The sequence below is a fragment of the Sciurus vulgaris genome (genome assembly GCF_902686455.1).
Source record: "Sciurus vulgaris genome assembly, chromosome: 16".
NCBI lineage: Eukaryota > Metazoa > Chordata > Mammalia > Rodentia > Sciuridae > Sciurus > Sciurus vulgaris.
The window spans coordinates 34,622,219-34,641,479 of NC_136477.1; the positions used below are offsets into that span (position 1 = coordinate 34,622,219).

The 19,261-nt window shown below is 37.2% G+C and overlaps 1 protein-coding gene across 9 annotated transcripts in view; it reads right to left on the reverse strand.

The window, feature by feature from the left end:
* RBMS3 (RNA binding motif single stranded interacting protein 3) overlaps positions 1-19,261 on the reverse strand; it is a gene marked incomplete at its 3' end in the record, with an annotated part of 684,132 nt that overhangs the window by 138,414 nt on the left and 526,457 nt on the right. The gene's annotated exons all lie outside the window — the stretch shown is intronic.

Sequence of the window (19,261 nt, forward strand, 5' to 3'; positions counted from 1 at the left end):
TCAAAGCAATTGTATTTTCACTATAGAAACTGCTGGATTCAGTTTTCACTCATTCAGTTCTAATGGTCCTAAACTGCCAATCCACTTCACTTGGTCTAAACCCATCTCTTTCTTTATGCATAAAGTAATTTTCAAAATAGATGCTTGGGAACCACTTTCTAAAAAGGGAAAGATTTTGCTAATTGCAATCAAATTAGGTTTGTTTTCTCATCCATCTTTTGCAATTTCAAGAAAGGCTAAAAGTTGATCCTCTACCCAATCCTTTCCACAGCAATTTCCCAGTAAAATCTAGACAGAATCACAGGGAGAACAATTATTAGAATATTAAGTGAACACAGATGATAAAATATAGCCAGAGTCTATGACTATAATCATGATTCATGGATTCATTAGGGAGGTCCTACAGGACTTCAGTAAACTGATTTCATAAAAGGAAGTGATCAAAACTAAAGTATGTCAGACCTTCTTTTGGAATAATGATATTGAGAAAGGATAACTCTTAAACACCCAACAGAGCAAATTATTCTTTGAGAGTTGGTATATCACTCCATATCACTACCAGACTGGAAAAGAAAGCTATATTGGCCTAATGACTTTGTCAATACATTAAAATACCAGGGCAGGTTAATTTGTTGGTTTATTGGCTTGAACAAGTCCAAGATTATCTTGTAGGTTTATAGTTTGAAAACCAACATGAATCACTCCTCTCCTCATGGAGAAAAAGATTCTAGAAAATTAATTGCATTGATAACTCTGACTTCAACAAGTTTGTGAAACTACAAAATCACACAAGATAAAGACGACATCACAGAACATCTGTGGAAAGCTGTTGCCTTTACATTAGAATTGATGTAAATTCTCACTCCAGATGAAATAGCTAAATCCAATCACTGGATCCCAGTATTTTATGAGCAAGAATATTTCTAGTGAGATTTCAAAACTGAATATACTATGTAAAATCATTCCTTTCTGTAGAATTTTCTAGCTTGGCATTTCAGAGTTCACCCATCCATTCAATGGAATGTCATGCTAACGTATAAGTTCATCATTGGAAGAAGTACAAATTTCTCAAAAAAGGTGAACCTATAAGCACCTTGCATTCCCTGCCCTAAAGAACTGGGTTCAGTTCTTCTGAGGAGTGGTGTCACATTCTGTGCCTCTATTAAGTGAATAGTTTCTAGCAACTAAATTTACAGACACACACAAAACCACAAAAACACACAGATTTTTGTTTTGTTTTTAACAGCTCCATTGAGTCAATTGACATAAAACACATTGCACATATCCATAGTATACAATTTATAAATTTTAATGTTTATATACCTGTGTGACCATCACCACCGTCAAGACAACAAACACATCCATCACTCCAAAGAGTCATAAGTTTCTTTCTTTCAATTCACATATAACCTTTTCTTTTCTTCTTTGTTTATATATATATATAAACAAACCAGGGAGCATTATCCAAGGAAAGAACTTTCTTTTGGTATTTGGTGTTCATAACCAAAGTTTATCAAACACTTCCATTTTACAAAGATCATCGCACATAATCCTCACTATGACCCCATGAAGTAGTTGGAATTTTCCTCTATGTGACAAGTGAGGGAACTGAAATTTAGAATGGTTAAGTGGCTTTCCCCAAGTAACAGATTTGGGATTCAAACCCAGGTAGCAGTTAAACTACTAAGTGGAATAGCCCCAGTCCTCAACCAAAGTCATGCTTCATCTGCCAAGTATAAGTATCATCCTCAAGAAAGAAAAGGTCTTGTCATACGTCTGTCCACTGTGTTCCAATAAATGGAATTGGCCACACATAGAACTTTCTTTTTTTTTTTTTTTTTTTTTTTTTTCATGTCTATGCTTCCACATCCCCTAGTTCATGTCTGAAGGGTCATGAGGAACCCAACGCATCATGAGAAACAATCTCACTCTCCTGTTGGGAGTTAAGTCTTAGGTGAGAGTTGTGTTGCCTTTTGCTTCCTTCCTTAGCCCTCAGGCCATTTTTTCTTTAATACAATAAGTCTCCTGTTATTAAGATATTATATTTGTACTTCAAGAGGGACCAACTTTCTTATTTTGTTTCTAGATCTTCCCTGATATTTTCCAGAATTTCATGATGTCCTTTGGCAGCAACAACACTTTGACTAGTGGCTACAGAAAGTCTGAGGCTCCTTTTCCAACCTGTAAATGGTAATCCCTCCTTAAATTATTTAAATTATAGCTTTTATTCTTCTTTGGATAATGGCTTTCATGAGTCATACTTTTTACTCTCTGAAAAAGGGTTACCTTTATTGGCCCCTTAATACTGATTTATTTCAGGTGCATGGGGAAAAAAAATCTCTGGTTCTAAAAGTACAGAATATAATACTGATTTCTTTTTAAGCAGTGCATGTTTCTATAGGCTTTACTTGGGGTAAAGTTTAATTTTGGTGCATTTAACTGTTAGTGGTACCAATCTCTTTCATGATGTCTGTCTCCTCAACTTACTATCTATAAGAAACCGGACATGTTATTTTAAAAAATATTCCTGTGATACATTTTTATCATGCATAGGATGGAGATAATAATGTTAAATGCCTAATAGAGTTGTTATGAAAATCACATAGATTATTGCATATAAAGGGCTGAAGAGTACATAGAACTTACGTAAATAAAAACACCACATTCTCTACAACAGCCATTACTGCTTAGCATCCCTGTTAGCAGTTCTCAGTTAAAGGCTGTGAAACCTGATCATTTGTCACTGTCAGAGTTCAGAGTGTTTAATCAACTCAACTCTATTTTCGCCAGGTTTGTTTCATTTTAATTCCATGGAGGTTCATCAACAGAACCTGTGACTATTCTCCAAGCACAACAAAAAGATGTCTTCCTAGAGAGGATCTGTGTTTATAGAATTGTTCATGTTGACTATAACTTGTCATTGGACCATCTGGCTACTTCAGCACCAGCAACTCTCCTGGGTCTTCACCAGACCTGGGCCCCCATTATTTCCTGATACTGTCCACATTACTGTTATGTGTTAACCTAAAACTATGTAAAACATATGCTTTCTGTTTCTTTTTTTTTTGCTTTTGTTCCTAATTAGTATTGCCATTATCATTATCATTATTTTGTTACTCAGTTGCCAGAGTTCTATTAGGTGTTTTAATCCACTAAAGATCTAATTTTTTTTTATTAGGGAAATTATAAGTCAATTTATATAGCCAGGGTTTTTCCCATTCCCTTAATTTAAATATGTCTTAAATATCTTTATATGCATTGCACATTTATTTATTTAGACAAGGGGATTGATCTAGAGATATGAATTTACATATGTATGAATATATACACAAACATGTATACTTACATAAGAACATATGCAAATTTAGAAGTCTTTTTGTGGAAACTTGGTAGCTATAGAATTAATAGGCAACATTTGCAGTAAAAGGACTTGAATGAAGCATTCACCCAAGGAACTCACCTGCCCACTGATACAATAAAAATTTTGCAGAAGCGTCACTGAAACAAATATTGCCAAAAAGCATGTTCTAGCTTCCCAAGTGTCAAATACATATAGACTATGAGATTCTGGATTTTTAATGTTACCTTGAAGCTTTAAAATGAAGAAAAAGAACTCAGAACTATTTTAGCATTAAGAAGAAATTAAAAAGTCATAGAGTAAGACTTTATTAGCTTTCAACTGAGATGTCTTTGAAGATTGTCTTTGTGAATTTCACAATTTCTCAAAGGTCTCATGTCATAGCCACCCTGTTATTCAAGGGTCTTCAGAAGCTGTTAGGCTAAAGAGAGTGAAAATGACCTATTTATACTTCTTGATGTTGCCACAGTCAAAGATTATGATGGGAAAATATACCAGGCTATAATGTTTTTTACTAAACAAAGTTTTAAAAAACTCAGAAAATGATTTTCCAAACACTTCATTTTAAATAGATGGATAAGTATTTATAATATTATCCATGAATTCCAGGAGCCTAATTCTAAGTTACTTTCCCAATATTTCATTGAAAGTGGTGGGGAAACAATTAGCAAATTGGGTGAATTAAGATTTGTGTTGATGTATGTAATTTTCTAGTTCTCATGTGATTCCCAAATACCTGCAAGATAAAATTCCCTTGATTATTTGAAAGAATTGTGTCCTCTTAATCTTGCCCTTACCCACAATCTCACTCCCCTTGAAGGATTTATAGTACTACTTCTAAATGTCCTCCTTCCTTCCTGGAATTTTATTTTCCAACTTTCCCACATCCACGCCCTCCACTTGGTAAGCTACAAGGAAGCCTTCTTGACTCTCCCAGTTCACCTCAGAGTGATAATATCCAGTGCTTACTTGGTAGAATTTCACAGATAGAATGTTATTTCTGCTCCTGTTAAATAAATCCATTGATGGTAGCAATTGATTTTGAGACATGAGTGTAGAAAGTACTCACAGCAGGGGGCTGGGTAAAGCGTGCATGTGTGTGATGTATATGTGTATGTGCACATCTTGTTAAGAGCATTTTGTCCTTAGCTACAGATAAAACATAAATAGGATGCTACTCTCAGTAAGGTACGAGGGCCACCAGCAGTTGTGTTACCACCTGGGAGCTCTTTAGAAGTGCAGAATCTCAGCCCCTTCCATTTCCCACCTTAGAGGAAGTGAATCAAAATCTATATTTTAACCCTATTCCCAAGTGATTTGTGTGCAGAGTAAAATTTGATTATGGAGCCAGTTTATGACTGGCTCCATAATTGAGGAAAGAATACATCTTAGATGTTAAACATGAACTTCTCTGAATAATGAGATGATTTCAGTAACACAGAAATATTGTATTGCCTACAATTTTCTTATTGCAGGATTATGGTGCCAATTAATTTTGCTGAGTCTCCTTTAACAGTAGTTAAAATAGAGACTAAATGAAGAAGAGCCCTTTGTGGAAGTGAGATGCTGTTATAAGCCACAGATTGCAATGTGCTAGGAAACATTATGGTCTATCATGCAAATGGGGAGTATTTAAAATATAATTATAACAATGCACGGCAATAAAGTTTCATGGTAATTATGAAGAAGTAATTACTGTTTGCTTGCTTTGTGAAGTATTTCTCATCTTCCAAACTTTATATTAAATGTGAAACATGCAGTACACAAACAGATATGATGATCTAATGGTTTATAAGACTGTGATTTTAAGCAAAATAAAACAATGAAGAATTTGCTGAACAAAATTTCGGTAAAATTTATTTTCTCTTGAAAACGTAAAATACCTTTTATTTGACAAGTAAATATTGGCATGCTTCTAATAGTTCTGCACATTTTGTTGGAAAATGTTCACTTTATACTTACTTTTACCCTGTACATGATATATGAGACTTCTTCTGTATGCTTTGTATGTGTATATTTCTAGATGCAAAACGAGCAAGCTTGCTCCAAATTTAAACCACAATTTACAGGGAAAAAGTTGTTTAAATGTTACCATACAGAATTGTTATGTTTCAGAGTCCTAAAATCTTTTGCATATGGCAAAGGGAGCTATTTGTTTACATTTCCTTTAGAGACTTAGTATCCTATTTAACATGCAGTTGTTTTATAACTCACTTTAATGAGTTGTAGCAATTTGGGAAGCACCTAGTGATAAAATGCCATTCTAGAAAGCACTTAGGTTTTCAAAATTTATCTAATTCAAACTCTTCATTTTGCCAATAAGGAAAATTTTAACGAACCACCAGGTAATTTGTGGTAGTTGGTGGTAAAATTACACCCAGAACTATGTTCTCTTGACTTCTAAATCAATACTCTCCAACTGCTTACTTTGAATGTTCTTATCATCAGAGATAAAAAGAAATTAATTTCAAGCAGTTCTTGTGATTGATTACATAATTTTGGAAAGGGACAAAAAAGATAAAATATTCACTAAAATATTATCACAATAGTTGTATGGTCACAGGTTAGAATAAGAACTGTAGAGTAAGAAACCAAGGAGATCTCATCAAATGAATCACAGTGCTTTTCTAATAAGAGTTTGTATTAGCAGAATAAGCAAATCACATGGGTTATATTTATAAGTGTCAGACACATGCTTACCCCTATCATTTAGGCTAAACTTGGCAGAGGAATATAAACCGAAAAGTGAAAATAAATAAAAAGTTAATAGCACACTTCAAAGAAAGCATAATTTGCATATATATATTCCTAATTTTACTCCTCAATAATGGATTGCTGCTTATATTTAGTCTCACAGACAGTCTGTGCATGAGAAGTTAGTTACATGAAAGAGAATGTACTACCGTGATAATAGAAGCAGAAAATAGCTACCTAGAAACAGGACAGAGCTAATAACTCTTCAGGCTCAGTATGGCCTGAATAATGAACTCAAGATCACCTCTCTGTCTTAAGGATTAAAGCACCATCATTTTCTTAAAAATTTGCAACCATTCTCTGATCATTATTTCCTTGTATGACAACATGGTTTTGAGAGGAAAAACTATAGCCCATCAGGGGAATTACATAATACTATTGTTTCAAACAGAGAAAGTTGATGTTTCAAGTTGATGAGGCACAAAGTATTTGCTGACAGCTACATTTGGTTCATTATATGGTGACAATAAGTGAAGCACTGGTGCTACATAGGATAATGTTTGAACACCAAGGATATGGAAAGCAGTAGTGTTTCCAAGAAGCAGCAAATGATTGACTTAACTACAGATTAGAAACCCTGGAGGTTTCAAGATGGTGGCCTAGAGGGTGGCTGCATTTCATGTTGCTCCAGGACTCAGGATTCAAAAGAGGAGATATTGAGAGACTTGGGACTAACTCAAAGCAACTAGGTGAGTCTCTCCCATTGGGGAGGCGTCCCGGATGGGGCGGTAGTCCCGGAACGCAGGGAACTTGTGAAGTAGAGCTGCTGGCGAGACGCCCCTCCCCCCGCTGGAGCAGTGAACTCGGACAACTGGGAGCATCGGAGAGGAGGCCGCTCAGCAGAGCGCTGGGACTCGGAGCAACCACTGGGGCTCCGGAGGCTGCCCAGGGGAGGAGCGGCGAAGAGAGCTGTGTGGACTCAGAACACCGGGGCCTGCCCTGAGGAGGAGGAGGAGGAAAGTGGCCGCTTGGATTCGGAGTGACTACACCAGAGCTACAGGCGGATGCCAGAGGAGAAGCTGCGTGGCGAGCTATTTGGACTCAGACCACTTCTGAACACCGGGGCCTGTCCTGAGGAGGAGGAGGAGGAGGAGGAGCAGTGCGGCGGGTCGTTTGGACTCGCAGTGACTGCATTAGAGCTCCAGGCGGCTGCTCAGAGGAGGAGGCGATTGGTGAGTTGTTTGGACGTAAGTGACCACTCCTGAACACAGGGGGGCTGCCTGGAGGAGAAGCGCGGTGGGTCTCTTGGTCTCGAGTGGCCGCACCAGAGCTCCGGGCGGTTGCCCAGAGGACACGTGCAGCGGGTCACGTGGATTCAGAGCCACTCAGAGTGACCGCTCCTGAACAACCGGGGGGTTAGAGTGACCGCTCCTGAATACCCGGGGGGTTACCTGGAGGAGGAGGGGGAACAGGGAGGGTCACTTCGACTCGGAGTGATTGATTGCCCATGGCTACAGGCAGTTGGTGGGAGGAGGAGGCACGCAGTGAGTTGCTTGGACTCCTAGTGACTGCACCAGAATACTGGGCGGCTGTCTGGAGGAAGAGGCATGTGGCGGGTCTCTGGGACTCAGAGCAATTGTACGGGGCCCCAGGTGGCTGCTCAGAGGAGGGGCCTCATAGCCAGGCGATAAGGTGCAGAGCAGAGTCCCAGGATCTAGGAGGCTTCTTGGTGGAAGAGCCGCACAGAGACAGGCTTAGGGCGGAGCAAAGGTTCCAGGACTGTGGGCAGATTCTCTGAGGAGGGGCAGCCTAAGGAGATTCATCTGCGAAGGGTGAGGCTCCCAGGCCCAGGAGGTAGGGCCGGGCCCCTGGGAACTTTGCAGAGGAAGGCAGCCCAGCCCAGGCAGTAGCTGTAAACTGAGGGGAACCTCTAGGAGGGAACTGACCAGCGAGACCTCCCCACCGGGTGAGTCTTCCCTGCCGGGTGAGGTTTCTGACGGTAAAACCAGAGACACAGGGCCAAACAGGCATTGCCTCAGCCCGCAGCCTAGTTCCCCTTTGGATGACCATTGGTCAACAAGTGGAGGCACCTCTGCCCACTAGCAGGGAATATACCCCACCTGAAGGCCACAACTCCTAGAGAGGCAGCTTCCTTGTGGAGCACCGCATTATCAACTTCCTCCAAGACTTCAGCCTACTGAAGGCTAAGAGGGGATATATATAGAAATCTTCAGGGACACTGTAAGTCAATAGAGGAAATCTGCAATATCTCAGCGGTCCACTGATACCTGAACAATATGAGAAAACAAGGAAAGAAAATGCTGCAAACAAATCTAGACGATACATCAATAAAACACAATGACAGCATGGCAGAAGAAATGACAGAAAAGGAGTTCAGAATGTACATAATTAAAATGATCAGAGAAGCAAACGATGAGATGAAAGAGCAAATGAACGCACTGAATGATGAGATGAAAGAGCAAATGCAGGCATTGAATGATTGCACCAATCGACAGTTAAAAGAGCAAATACAGGAAGCAAAAGATCATTTCAATAAAGAGTTAGAGATATTGAAAAATAACCAAACAGAAATCCTTGACATGAAGGAAACAATAAACCAAATTAAGAACTCCATAGAAAGCATATCCAGTAGGATAGAACACCTGGAAGACAGAACCTCAGACATTGAAGACAAAATATTTAACCTTGAAAACAAAGTTGAACAAACAGAGAAGATGGTAAGACATCATGAACAGAATCTACAAGAACTATGGGATATCAAGAAAAGGCCAAATTTAAGAATTATTGGGATTGAGGAAGGCCTAGAGAAACAAGCCAAAGGAATGAACAACCTATTCAATGAAATAATATCAGAAAATTTCCCAAATCTGAAATGAAATGGAAAATCAAGTTCAAGAGGCTTATAGGACTCCAAATACACAAAATTACAACAGACCCACACCAAGGCACATTATAATGAAAATACCAAACATACAAAATAAAGACAGAATTTTAAAGGCTGTGAGAGAAAAGAACCAAATTACATTCAGGGGGAAACCAATACGGATATCAGCAGATTTTTCAATCCAGACCCTAAAAGCTAGAAGGGCCTGGAACAACATTTTTCAAGCCCTGAAAGAAAATGGATGCCAACCAAGAATCTTATACCCAGCAAAACTTACCTTCAAATTTGACGATGAAATAAAATCCTTCCATGATAAACAAAAGCTAAAAGAATTTACAAAAAGAAAGCCAGCATTACAGAACATTCTCAGCAAAATATTCCATGAGGAAGAGATGAAAAACAAAGAAGCAAATCAGCAAAGGGAGGAATTATAATAAAGGAATTGTCAAATAAAGGAGGAAACAAGTTGTGTCAAACAAATAAATAAATAAAATTTTAAAAATGAACCAAATGACTGGGAAACCAAATCATATCTCAATAATAACCCTGAATGTTAATGGCCTGAATTCGTCAATCAAAAGACATAGACTGGCAGACTGGATTAAAAAGAAAGATCCAACAATATGTTGCCTGAAAGAGACTCACCTCATAGAAAAAGATACCCATAGACTAAAGGTGAAAGGATGGGGAAAAACATACCATGCACATGGACTCAGCAAAAAAGCTGGAATATCCATCCTCATTTCAGATAATGTGGACTTCAAGCCAAAGTTAGTCAGAAGGGATAAAGAAGGTCATTTCATACTGCTTAAGGGAAGCATAAATCAGCAAGATATAACAATCATAAACATCTATGCCCCAAACAGTGGCTCATCCATACATGTCAAACAAATCCTTCTCAATTTCGGAAACCAAATAGACCATAACACAATAATACTAAATGATTTTAACGCGCCTCTCTCACCACTGGACAGATCTTCCAGACAAAAATTGAACAAAGAAACCATAGATCTCAATAACACAATCAATAATTTAGACTTAACGGACATTTATAGAATATACCATCCAACCAAGAGGGAATACCCTTTCTTCTCAGCAGCACATCGATCCTTCTCTAAAATAGACCATATAGTATGCCACAAAGCTAATGTTAGCAAATACAAGAAGATAGAGACACTAGCATGTATTCTATCAGATCATAATGGATTGAAGTTAGAAATAAATGAAAGAGTAAAACACAGAAACTATTCCAACATCTGGAGATTAAACAATATGCTATTATATGATGAATGGATAACAGAAGATATTAGGAAGGAAATTAAAAAATTCTTACAGGTAAATGAGAACAAAGAAACATCATATCAAAATCTCTGGTTCACTATGAAAGCAGTACTTAGAGAGAAATCTATTTAATGGAGCGCATTTAATAAAAGAAGTAAAACTCAACAAATAAATGACCTAACAATACAGCTCAAAGACCAAGAAAAAGAAGAACAGACCAGCACCAAAAGTAGCAGAAGACAGGAAATACTTAAACTGAGAGCTGAAATCAATGAAATTGAAACAAAAGAAACAATACAAAAAATTGACAAAATATATAGTTGGTTCTTCGAAAAAATAAACAAAATTGATAAACCTTTAGCCACACTAACAAAGAGAAGACGAGAGAAAACCCAAATCACTAAAATTCGGAATGAACAAGGAAATATCACAACAGACAGGATTGAAATACAAAACATAATTAGAAGCTATGTTGAAAATCTATACTCCAACAAAATAGAAAATTTCGAAGACATCGACAGGTTTCTAGAGACATATGAATTGCCTAAACTGAAGGAGGAGGACATACACAATTTAAATAGACCAATTTCAAGCAATGAAATAGAAGAAGTCATCAAAAGCGTACCAACAAAGAAAAGTCCAGGACCAGATGGGTTTCAGCCGAGTTCTACAAAACCTTTAAAGAAGAGCTCACTCCAATACTTCTCAAAGTATTTCATGAAATAGAAGAGGAGGGAACCCTCCGAAACTCATTCTATGAAGCCAATATCACCCTGATGCCTAAACCAGACAGAGACACATAGAGGAAAGAAAATTTCAGACCAATATCCTTAATGAACATCGACACAAATATTCTCAACAAAATTTTAGCAAATCGCATACAAAAACATATTAAAAAGATAGTGCACCATGATCAAGTGGGTTTCATCCCAGGGATGCAAGGTTGGTTCAACATCAGGAAATTCTTGACTTAAAGTCAAGAATCACATGATTATTTCAATAGATGCAGAAAAAGCCTTTGATAAAATACAGCACCCCTTCATGCTCAAAATACGAGAAAAAATAGGGATAGTGGGAATATTCCTTAACATTGTAAAGGCCATTTATGCTAAGCCCATGGCCAATATCATTCTAAATGGTGAAAAACTGAAAGCATTCCCCCTAAAAACTGGAACAAGGCAGGGATGCCCTCTTTCACCACTTCTATTCAACATTGTTCTTGAGACTCTAGCCAGAGCAATTAGATAAACCAAAGAAATTAAAGGGATACAAATTGGAAAAGAAGAACTCAAACTATCCCTGTTCGCTGATGACATGATTATATATTTAGAGGAACCTGGAAATTCCACCAGAAAACTCTTAGAACTCATAAGTGAATTCAGTAAAGTAGTGGGTTACAAGATCAATGCTCATAAATCCAATGCATTTTTATACATAAGTGATGAATCTTCAGAAAGAGAAATTAGGAAAACTACCCCATTCATAATAGCCTTGAAAAAAATAAAATACTTGGGAATCAATCTCACAAAAGAGGTGAAAGACCTCTACAATGAGAACTATACAACACTAAAGAAAGAAATTAAAGAACACCTTAGAAGATGGAAAGATCTTCCATGTTCTTGGATAGGAAGAATTAATATTGCCAAAATGGCCATACTACCTAAAGTGCTATACAAATTCAATGCAATTCCAATTAAAATCCCAACTTTACAGAAATAGAGCAAGCAATTATGAAATTCATCTGGAAGAATAAGAAACCCAGAATAGCTAAAGCAATCCTTAGCAGGAAGAGTGAAACAGGGGGTATTGCAATACCAGATCTTCAACTCTACTACAAAGCAATAGTAACAAAAATGGCATGGTATTGGTACCAAAATAGAAAGGTAGATCAATGGTACAGAATAGAGGACACGGACACAAACCCAAATAAATACAATTTTCTCATACTAGACAAAGGTGCCAAAAATATGCAATGGAGAAAAGATAGCCTCTTCAACAAATGGTGCTGGGAGAATTGGAAATCCATATGCAACAGAATGAAACTAAACCCATATCTCTCACCATGCATGAAACTAAACTCAAAATGGATTAAGGACCTCGGAATCAGACTAGAGACCCTGCAGATTATAGAAGAAAAAGTAGGTCCAGATCTTCACCATGTCGGCTTAGGACCAGACTTCCTTAACAGGACTCCCATAGCACAAGAAATAAAAGCAAGAATCAATAACTGGGATAGATTCAAACTAAAAAGCTTTCTCTCAGCAAAGGAAACTATCAGCAATGCGAAGAAAGAGCCTACAGAGTGGGAGAATATCTTTGCCAATCATACTTCAGATAGAGCACTAATCTCCAGAATCTATAAAGAACTCAAAAAACTCTACTCCAAGAAGTCAAATAATCCAGTCCACAAATGGGCTAAGGAAATGAATATACACTTCACAGAAGAAGATCTACAAGCAATCAACAGATATATGAAAAAATGTTCAACATCTCTAGTAATAAGAGAAATGCAAATCAAAACTACCCTAAGATTTCATCTCACCCCAATTAGAATGGCGATTATCAAGAATACGAGTAACAACAGGTGCTGGCGAGGATGTGGGGAGAAAGGTACACTCATACATTGCTGGTGGGGCTGCAAATTCATCCAGCCACTATGGAAAGCCATGTGGAGATTCCTTAGAAAACTTGGAATGGACCCTCCATTTGACCCAGCTATCCCACTCCTTGGCCTATACCCAAAGGACTTAAAATCAGCATACTACAGAGATACAGCCTCATCAATGTTCATAGCTGCTCAATTCACAATAGCCAGACTATGGAACTAAGCTAGATGCCCTTCAATTGATGAGTATATAAAGAAACTGTGGTATATATATACAATGGAATATTACTCAGCCATAAAGAATGATAAAATTATGGCATTTGCAGGCAAATGGATGAAATTGGAGAATATCATGCTAAGTGAGATAAGCCAATCTCACAAAGCCAAAGCACAAATGATATCGCTAATAAGTGGATGATGACACATAATGGGGGGGGGGGAGGGAAGGGTTAGTGTTAGGGTTAGAGTTAGGGTTAGGAAGGGGGGCAAGTATGGAAGAAGGAAGCACTGTATAGAGGGAAAAGTGGGGTGGGAGGGGTGGAGGGAAGGGAAAAAATAACAGAATGAATCAAACAACATTGCTCTATGTAAATTTATGATTACACAAATGGTATGCCTTTACGCCGTATACAGAGAAACAACATGTATCCCATTTGTTTACAATAAAATAAAAATAAAATTAAATTAAATTAAAAATAACAAACAAACAAAGAAAAAGAAACCCTGTTACTGGAAGGCAAAACATCATGGAAAGGTGTATGAGACACAGAGTCTTTAAAAACAGCACAATATTATTTATTAAACAAAATAGACCATCTTCTGAGGCTCTCTCCTTGTTTCCACTTGTCTTTGGTAAAGCATTTTGCACACTCCTCCTGTAGGTGTATGACCTGTTATAGACTGCCATGCACTGTGTGCTAGATGGTATTTTTATTAGAGTTATAAAGAGGACAAATAGTTATCTGACTGTGCATATATCCCATTAATATTAAATATGTATACATATATTAAGGAAAGAAGAACGTGTATAAAATTGGTAAATTCCAACTATTGAAAGGTTAAATGTAAAAAGGAAAAAAAAAATCTCCTTTGTGACTTCTTTCTTATGATTCCTTCTAGGAAATGCATATATAGATATCTAATACATCGATCTAACCCACCCCCCCCCCTTTTTTTTTTAATTCTACAGAGGGCAATGTTACCGAGCATGTCAGTTTTTAATTCTTTGTTTTTAGATATATATGACAGTAGAGTGTATCTTGACCTATTTTACATATATGGAGTATAACTTCTGATTAGTATCTCATTCTCGTGATTGTACATGATGTGGAGTTTCACTGGTTGTGTATTCATACATGAACATAGAAAAGTTATGTAGGATTCGTTCTACTCTCTTTCCTATTCCCATCCCTCTTCCCTTCCCTTCATTCCCCGTTTTCTAAACCATTGAACTTCTATTAGCATGTTAGTTTTGTCTGTTTGCTTATCTTAATTATATGAGAAGAGCTTTCTGTATTAGCACATATAATCACTTTAAAATGTTGCTCAGGATGGTTGCGTAATTATGATGTACTGTAATTTCTAAGTGTTTATCAGTGGGGAGTGAGCTATCTCATTAAATGTCCATGTTGCATTTCTATGTTCTACAACACTAGGATGAGAATTTGATTTGATCGATTTGAGCTCCATTTCCTTTCACCTAGCATCAACTCCACAACAAGGTCTCACAACATGGCTGAGGGTAATAGGCATTGCATTACCTGTTGATCAAGTTATTAAATAAATGTAGTTATGCAGACAAAATAACTTCTTAAGCTAACTTTTATAATGGAATTTAAAGGAATTCAAGAGTGAGACATAATTGTTTTCTCTTAAAGGAACAGAGAATTCCCAAAGTTCCATGCTTAAATATAACTACCCAATCTATTAAAAATGAAAACAAGAAGCAAAAATTCTGAGTTCTGATCTTAGGTGTGACTCTAACTTTATGTAGAACTCGTGTTAACAGCCTTAAGAAAATACACACAGAGAAAAATAGGGAAGAATCTTACAATGTCAAGCCTGCTTCTTTCTAGTATCCACTTATGGACCCTACCAAGGAAGTGAACACATATGTACCTCCACTGAGTCTGCACTTGGGTCAAGAGCACCTTTCAGTTTCCCTCATGCTTACCTAAGCGTGCTCTCTAGTGCTAGATGATGAAAGAACTTCTACAATACAACAACCTGAGTTAGCAGAAGTAAATACCACTCAGGTTTCAAAAGAGAGGCTGAACCTGACACTGACTGCATCAGTGTTAGCAAGGTCAGAGGTAACAGGAAGGTTGAGAATCTCTCCTCCCTAGGTGAAGGAGTTATGGGCCAATAACTTGGACATTGGTGTTTTCTAATTCAAGAATCAAGGTACTGGAATTGTGCTGATGGGAAGAGTGATCTCCTGTAATCTGAACCACTGAGTAATCAATGCAATATAAATTTGACCCAGCTATAAACCATTCATGCCATAAACATCTACAGATAAGTCAACCTAAGGAATCATGAAAAAGTAAATAACTCGGTGGTCCTGTGTAGGGAGGATTTTCATGTAAAACAGCTACAAATGGCTCTAAAATGCAATAGCCTTCTGTTCTTGTTATAGCAACAAAAGGACAAAATAGATTTGGGATAGACTACCTCAAGGGAAGATTGAGCAACTGTTCAGAATTTATTTTTCTTAGGTACTAATTCTGTCACTAGGAGTGGTCCTTAAGGACACCCTGCATGTATTCAAATTGTCTATAGATTTTGCAAAGAAGTATGTTTTACCCTGCAAGTTGAACCTGAGGGTAAAGTCCAAACTCCTTAACACAAAAGGCCTTCCAACATCATAACCTGAGTGTATTCTTCCCCATTTCTACCTATAGAGCTACTAGCAAGTGGATGAGATCCCTCATACCTTCTTGACTTGCTTACTCTGCTCCTATCTGGATTGGCTTTCCTCTTTTCCCACTTAATCACTTTCACAGAATCTTTTCTGACCTCTTTTCCCAAATGCAAATGTCCACAGAGAAAATTTATCAGTAATTAATTTTTAATACATTTCCTCCATTTATTCACTCACCCTTGCCTGAAATTCATTCAAAATTCATTTGAAACATGGCACTGTATATCAGATCTTGTGCTCTCCATGAAAAACTGAGCAATAAATAAAATAGACACAGTCCTAGTCCTTAAAGAATATTCTTTCTCATAGCAAAGCAGATATTAAATAATAGAAAGCCCCACAAGTCAATTCCAATTTCATCCTTTATGCATCTATCATCTACACTTATAATTCAACATCTGTAAAACACCTCAGTTCTCTCATTTGTTTATATGTCTTCCTTGCTAATTCAAAAGCCTCTTGAGGGTAGGATTTCTGCATTATTCATCTTGTATTCCCCAAGTATAAAGTAATTCCTGGAACACAGAACATTATAGTGTTCTGTATGTGTGCATGTGCATGCATGCGCAGACACACACACGATTTTAGCATGCTCATCTATTTATTTTCAGGGCAGAAGACACCCTGAGAATTGTCCCATAGCTTGATGACAGCAGAGCACCCACTTGGCTGAATAAGTCAAGACTGTACTTAATTCTGTCGACAGTGACCATAATCTGTCAGGTTTTTAAAATGCCACTGCATAAAAAGAGCCTCTAAATTTATTAATGCATTTAATGTTTAATAAGTCTGTCAAAAAGAATGTCTTAGAAAATGGGCATGGGAAAACTTTTTCATGTTTTTTAAGATCATTGCAAATTTGGCTAGTCACATGTTGGAAGCTTTCTGAGCAATTACAGCTTGGCTATATATTCATGTTACTTAAAATAACCATCAATATAAAATCAATTTTTTTAATTGAATATAGCATGTGATTCTTGGGCATATGACAATTAGGAGACAGTAGGAATAGTCAGTCATCTAGGAATTTATAAAGCTCTCATCAGAGGAAAAAGCCATTTTTGACATAGGTAGATTATGATATATAAATCTGATCTGCTGATAATGGATTTTTTATACCTCGATTTTATATTTACTCATTTAAAAATTTAGACCAGCTTCATAAAATTTCTGGGACTTATTTATAAATTGAGACTGCCCCATAACTCACAGAATTTTAAGGCTTTATGTTGAGCATTTAACTTCAAACTCAGTACATAATTGCATGCAGCAAATATGTGTTGAATGAATGAAAGATTGGCGTTAATTTAGACCACTATCTAAGATAGGCAGAGGGATAAATGTGATGAACCATGGAAGTGCAAAAACCAAACGCTTGGTATTACTAATATTGTTGGAGCACATACAGAAAATGTTATTTTTAGAGTCATTTTCTGGGAGCTATGCCTCTCATTTTATTCCCACCATAGGAACAGTGCAGTCAATTGCAAAGAGACCTGAAACTCTGCAGGCATCACAGAGATGCATCCAGAAGTGATGAGAGTTCAAAGGTTCTATTTTAGACTATAAAACTTAAAGAGGTAAGGAGAGCTTTCTTCTTAGGTGGATTATGATCTGTTTTTACCTGGGCTGACTTTGAGAAAGAACCTAAACAGGCCATATTATGATAAAACGCTCTGCTTTGTTTCACTCTTGTAGAAATAGCTCACGAGAGACCCTGTCAAAATTTCCAGATAATATAAAGGGCAAAGTACTACAACTATCGTTCTTTACTTCCTTTCCCCCCTCCCCGTTTGATGCTCTCAAAGAAAGCTAGCTAATAATTTCTCTTCCTCTCTGTATGAGAATAAAAGGAGACCATCTGATACCAGAATTGGTGGGCTGTACCTACTTTACCACCCAGCACATTACATTATAATCTTACTTGGCTAATATTCTGTGACCTTCAAAAGAGTTGAGAAGAGGAGATCTTCTAAGGGAGGCTCAAATCTAGAATCAGCCCCCTGGTTTCTTATGTAGGAAATTGGTTCAAGAATCCAAGTTTAATTGGTCAGGAGGTAGAATCCTCTGCCTTTTTCTCAAAATACAATGAGATATATGTGATGGAATATTAATCAACTTTAAAGAAGAATGAAATTCTGGCATTTGCAGGTCAATGGATTGAGTTAGAGAATATCATGCTAAGTGAAATAAGCCAAACCCCAAAAACCAAAGGCCAAATGTTTTCTTTGATATGCGGAAGCTAATTCACAATAAGCAGAGGGGGCATAGGGAAGAATAGAGTTCGTTTATATTAGGTAGAGGGGAGTAAAGGGAGGGGAAGGGGGTGGGGGAAGGAATGATAATAGAGTGAAACAGATATTATTACCTCCTGTACATGTATGACTGCATGACAGATGTGATCCTATAATATGTATAATCAGAAAAATGAGAGATTACACTCCATTTATGTATGAGCTATCAAAATGTATAAATGCATTCTACTGTCATGTACAACTAATTAGAAGAAATAAATTTTAAAAAAATACAATGAGAACAGGTGTATGAGAATGTGCTTCACCTTGGTATATACACAAATGGGAAGGAAAATGATGGCAACTTACAAGCTATTATGAATTGCAAGTTCAAAAGGACTTTTGAAAGGTGATAACATAGTTGCCAATTTTGAAATGAAGCTTCTCATGTGTTTGACATTGTGTTAGATGCTGCAATGTATCATCTCTCTTTTTTTGTCAAAACAAGCTGTTTTGAGTTTGAAATCCACTTTGAAATAAAAAATTAAAGATAAGAGAGTTTAGGTGACTTGAAAAAGTATATGTAGTAAGTGTAAGAGACTGGCTTTAATCATACTTCTTGAGCATTCCATAGTTCATTCCATATTGCCTCCTGTACCATATTACCCCCTTCTCATTATTTATTATAATCTTAAATAACTACAGTCTTTTCTGTAATAGATGAACATTTATTCATTTGGCAACTATTTCTGGAGCACTTACCATGTGCCAGGCATTAGTCTAAATTCTGTAGAACTAGACTAATGAACACTGATGCCATAAAAATAATGTTGTAGGAGAGATACAGCCAATAGACAAGTAAATATATATACAACTCTGCAATTGAGATAAGTGCTGGAAAAAATAGTCAAAGTAATGTAAGGTACAGAGAGTGAGAAAAGGGACACTCTGTTTGATTCAGTGATATGGAATGAACTTGTTAAAGACCTCAATGAAAGAAGAGTGCTAACTTTAGTGAGAAGAGAAAGTGTTCCAGACAAAGGAACAGCAGTGCAAATGTCCTGAAATGAGTGTGCACTTGGCTCTTAGAGGGAATGGCAATGAAGTGTGGGTCCTAAAGAAGGAAAGGGGAGGGTGATGGGAGAGGAGATCACAGACTACAAGGGGTCCTTCCATGATCCTTTTTGTGCCATAGTAAAATGGACCTGAAAAGGCTAGCAGGGTGCTCTAGGAGGAAGGTAAAATTCAAGAAAGGAGTTTC